Below are 5,466 nucleotides of genomic sequence, written 5' to 3'. Positions count from 1 at the left end.
TACAAGTGAAATAAAATTATTTACTCAGATTAACCAGCTTCAAGATATGATTTTTATGTTTACTGTTGATGTGGTTCCTCTGCTCCTTTTTTCACAGATTATTATGCAGTGTACAAAAACAAGAAGTTAGATTCCCATGGAGACCAAAACCTTTCAAAAAGAAATATGAATTTTCAGTAGGCAGCTCAATGGAACACAAAGGATTCAATATTTTAAGACTTTTACTATAGCAAATGCAGTAAAACCCACATCAACTTTTCATTACTTGGCAGGCTCGAAGAGTGTGGTGCTGGAAAAGCACGGCCGGTCAGGCAGCAGCTGAGGAGCAGGAGAATCGATGTTTCAGGCATAAGCCCTTCATCAGGAATGCCCGAAACATTGTTTCTCTTGCTCCTCGGATGCTGCCTGACTGGCTGTGCTTTTCCAGCACCACACTCTTCGATGCTGATCTCCAGCATTTGCAGTCCTCACTTTCTCCCCATTACTTGGCAGGCAACTAATATACTAAATGACAGAAAAATATTCCCTAGTAATTTCCTAACACTACCGAAAACCTTACACCATGTGTATATTTTGCTGCCGTCACCACAGGATTCTTGCCTTGATTAAGGTCCAAAGCTCAACCAACTCTAATAGGATCTCTCACCTCTCCTCCTTCAAAGTGAATCTTCCAGTGCACTTTCAAACAGAATCTTTCACTCAATCCTTTAGTGTAAGTGGATGACTTCCCTATACAAGAAATCTTCTGTTCCATGGGCTTTAATTCTTCCCACTCTTTGTTTCCTCAAACATGGATTTCAACCTTCCCTTAAGCAAATGCAGTTTTTTCTGCCCAGTAGAATAACACTTGCTGTGGGCTTTCTTCCCCAGTTTCTGTCTTGGTGATTATCCCGGAGAGTTGGTGAATCTGTAAGCAGTAAGAACAGCTGCAGTTTTCTTATCTTAAAACTTGCACCTTATTTTCTTTCAATTTTTCCTGAGTCCCATCACCAAAAAAATCCACACACATGGGGCTTGTCACTGGACAGACCTCATATGAAGTCACATATCCATCTTTACTCAGAATTAAAAGTGAGAGTTTAAAACATAACCATCTTATAATGTCCCGCATTTCTAACCAATTACAGAGAATGGTTAATACTGGATATTACTTAATGAAAAGCTTTTGTTTCTCTTTGATCTGTTATCTTATATTTAATACTATTGCCCACATTCAATCATACGATCCCTACAGTGCAGGAGGAAGACATTCAAGGCATCAAGTCCACGCTGACCCTCTGAAGAGTATCGCAACCAGACCCAGTTACAGACCCCCACCCTATCCCTGTAACCCCACATTTCCCATATCTAATCCACCTAGCCTGCACATCCCTGGAGGAAACCAGAGCAAACACAGGGAGGACATGCGAACTCCACACAGATAAACATCCAGTGCTCGAATTGAACCTGGCATGTGAGGCAGCAGTGCTAACCACTGAGCCTACAGTGTAGAAAGAGGCCATTCACCCTCATCAAGTACCAACCCTCTGAAGGGCATCCTATCCAGTTCTCTACCCCTATCCCTGTAATCCTGAATTGACCAAGGCTAACTCACCTAGCCTTCACATCCCTGGACAATACAGGGCAAGTTAATATGGTCAATCCACCTCACCTGTATATCTTTGGACTGTAGGGGGAAATCCAGAGCACCCAGAGGAAACCCACGCAGACACAGGGAGAATGTGCAAAAGGTCCTGATGAAGGAACTTTGCCCTAAACATTGATTTTCCTGCTCCTCAGATGCTGCCTGACTTGCTGTGCTTTTCCAGCACTACTGTAATCTGGACACAGATAGTTACCCAAGGCAGAACTTGAACCCAGATCCCCGGAGCTCTGAGGCAGCAGGCAGCACTGTACCATGTTCTGAATTGTCTGAGACAAGTATCTGTAGCTGCCTTCCATTCCATTGCTCATCATGGTACTGTGACCTTCAGTCAGGAAAGTGCAAGAAGGCGTGAAGAAATAGTTTTTTTATATTCACTCACAGATGTGGGTGTCGCTGGCTGGGCCAACACTTATTGCCTGTTCCTAGTTGCCCTTGAGAAGGTGGTGGTGAGCTTCCTTCTTGAACTGTTGCAGACCATGTGCTGCAGGTAGACTCACAATGCCCTTTGGGAGAGAGTTTCAGGATTTTGGCCCAATGACAGTGAAGGAATAGCGATACATTTCCAAGTCAGGATGGTGAGTGGCTTGGAGGGGAACTTGCAGATGGTGGTGTTCCCATGTAATTGCTGCCCTGGTTCTTCTAGATGGAAGTGGCCATGGCTTTGGAAGGTGCTGTCTAAGTATCTTTGGTGACTTCCTGCAGTGCATCCTGCGGATAGTGCACACTGCTGCTGCTGAGCATTGGTGGTGCATGGAATGAATGCTTGTAGATATGGTGTCAAACAAGTGGCTGCTTTGTCATGGATAGTGTCAAGCTTCTTGAGTGTTGTTGGAGCTGTACCCATCCAGACAAGTGGGGAGTATTCCATCACACTCCCGACTTGCACCTTGTAGCTGGTGGACAGGCTTTGCGGAGTCAGGATGTGTGTTATGTGCTGCAGTATTCCTAGCCTCTGACCTGCTCTTATAGCCATTGTGTTTATGTAGTGAATCCAGTTGAGCTTCTGGTGATCTCCAGGATGTGATAGCGGTGATTCACTGATGGAAACACCATTGAATGCCAAGGGTCAGTGCTTAGATTGTCTCTTATTGAAGATGGTCATTACCTGGCATTTGTGTAGCGTGAATGTTCCTTGTCACTTGTCAGCCCAAGCCTGGTATTGTCCAGATATTGTTGCATTTGAACATGGACTGTTTCAGTGTCTGGGGAGTCACAAATGGGACTGAACATTTTGCAATCATTGGTGAACATCCTCATTCTGACCTTATGATGGCAGGAAGGTCATTGATGAAGCAGCTGCAGATAATTGGGCTGAGGACACTACTCTGAGGAACTCCTGCAGAGATGTCCTGGAGCTGGGATGACTGACAGCCAACCACCATAACCATCATCCTATGTATCAGGTAAGACTTCAGCCAGCAGAGAGTTTGATCCCTGATACCCATTGATTCCAGTTTTGCTAGGGTCCTTGACACCAAACTTTGTCAAATGCACCCTTGATATCAAGGGCTATCACTATCAATTCACCTCTGGAATTCAGCTGTTGTATCCAAGGTTCTTAGCTATTGTAGTGTCACGACTGACTCATGGAAGATAAATTCACAACAAACCTTGCAATTTCCGAGATTTTATCTCCCCACCTCCCTTTAGGTTAAGATCAGCCCAAGATAGCGAAGCTCCCCATCTAGTGGCCAACATGAGTATTACAGTACTAACTTGTTTGGAGGACATGATTTGGAGAAGCCAGTGTTGGACTGGGGTGTACAAAGTTAAAAATCACACAACACCAGGTTATAGTCCAGCAGGTTTAACTGTAAATTTTTGCTATAAATTCTGTGCCTTACAACTGTGTCCTTCACAACCACCTGATGAATGCGCGGCGCTCCAAAAGCTAGTGTGTTTCCAATTAAACCTGTTGGACTATAACCTGGTGTTGTGTGATTTTTAACTTTGTTTGGAGGAGCCGGTGTTGGACTGGGGTGGACAAAGTTAAAAATCACACATCACCTGGTTATAGTCCGACAGGTTTATTTGGAAGCAGTAGCTTTCGACATGCTGCTCCACCTGATGAAATAGCAGTGCTCCAAAAATAGTGCTTCCAAATAAACCTGTCGGACTATAACCAGGTGATGTGTGATTTTTTAACTTTGTTAAGGCCAATATACCAAGTGATGGCAGGCTGCATTTTACAAAAAGTGAAAATGATAGACGGAATCTTACAGAGGTTTGAACGACATTGGTTATGACCAGATTTGTGACAGAATTGTGTGGGAGGCCTATCAATGTCAGGAGCAGTTGGTGGCATCTTTTATGCTTTTCACAAGCCATCTGTCAAGTTTCTCACTAGGCAGTGGTGACTACCATTTAAAAGGATTGTTGCTTGTGAAATGCCTTGTTAACAGCCTAACATGCCTCATTTATACTCGACTTTCGACACTCGAGGAAGTACCTGTCAGTCACGGAGTCCAGGCACAGTATAAAAACATCAGCCAGCTATACCAGTTCTCAGGTTCCATATTGGGGTGGTGTTCAGGCTAATGTAGGACGGGTAAATGTGCAGCCAACAGTCAGGGTCCAGGTTAGATCACTCAAGGTGATCTAAGAGGTGGGCCATGACCAGTGGCAGATCTGTCCAAAGGAACTATGAAGGGGAGAGTCATCCACAGTCAGGAACACCTCAGCTTTGGGGGAGGTTCAAGGTGGAGTGTCAATATGGCATGATCACCCATATGCCAGGGGTTGAGTGATGGAGAGCAATGAATGGTGAATTGGCTTCAGCTTCATGTAGACACCTTGAGTAGGTACCTAGGGAGGCGCAAGGCCTCTGGGGTTACCAGGGAGAGATATTGTGAAGTGGATATGGATGTTAGGGGGGCTCAGCGATGCGTTGAGGCAGAGGAATGCTCACTGTCACCTTCCATAGTGCTGAAAATCAGAAGAGCACACCGGGGCAGACAATATCAGCAATCACGTTCAGAGTGGGTGGGCTAAGTGCAAGGGAGGGGACTGCAGGATTCACTGATGTTGGGGTTTTAAAGAAAAAACATTGCACGTTGGCCCGTGTACTGTACAGGACACAGACTGGATGGGGTCCCAATACTTAGCCATCTTAATATTGCCCCCTTGTTTGTGTTGCACCTCCCTGCCCACTGACATTGCTAATGAAGTCATTCACATCAACACCTTTGGACATAGAAACCACAATAGGAATGTCATAGGAAGCGGCCCAAAGTGTGAGTGGCACACACTGCCTTGTATACACCTCATTCCTCTTGTTTCCAGATGATGCAGCACCAACATCCACCCCTGGAATATCACCGTCATCTTGAAGCTTTGTGGATGCACTGGTTACAAAGGCCAAACAACGTCGCTTCTTCCTCAGGCAGCTGAGGAAATTTGGCATGATGGTGAATACCCTTGCCAACTTTTATAGGTGCACCATCGACAGAATTCTGTCTGGATATATCACTACCTGGTATAGCAACAGTACCATTCAAGATCAGAGACGGTTACAGAAAGTGGTGATCTCAGTCCGGACAATTACAAAGACCAACCTCCCATCTATAGAATCCATCTACCAGGCCCGCTGTCAAGGAAAGGCCGCCAGCATTCTCAAAGATCCATGCCACCCTGCCAATGTTTTTCTACAACCTCTACCATCAGGGAGAGGGTACAGAAGCCTGAACACATGCACCAGTCGGTTTTGAAACAGTTTCTACCCCACTGTTGTTGGAATACTGAATAGACTCACAAACTCTTAACATTCACCTGTACCTGTGTTTTGGTTTTTGCCGCTGTTTACCTATTATTTATTTATCTAT

The 5,466-nt window shown here is 45.0% G+C and overlaps 1 protein-coding gene across 2 annotated transcripts in view; it reads right to left on the bottom strand.

The window, feature by feature from the left end:
* The window catches only part of LOC140464045 (zinc transporter ZIP11-like), a 765,315-nt gene that overhangs the window by 743,651 nt on the left and 16,198 nt on the right, over nt 1-5,466 (bottom strand). The window lies entirely within an intron of this gene.

Source organism: Chiloscyllium punctatum, chromosome 39 (assembly GCF_047496795.1).
Source record: "Chiloscyllium punctatum isolate Juve2018m chromosome 39, sChiPun1.3, whole genome shotgun sequence".
Classification (NCBI taxonomy): Eukaryota; Metazoa; Chordata; class Chondrichthyes; order Orectolobiformes; family Hemiscylliidae; genus Chiloscyllium; species Chiloscyllium punctatum.
The sequence above is the reverse complement of the archived record's forward strand: the minus strand, read 5'-3'. Positions and strand labels throughout refer to the sequence as shown.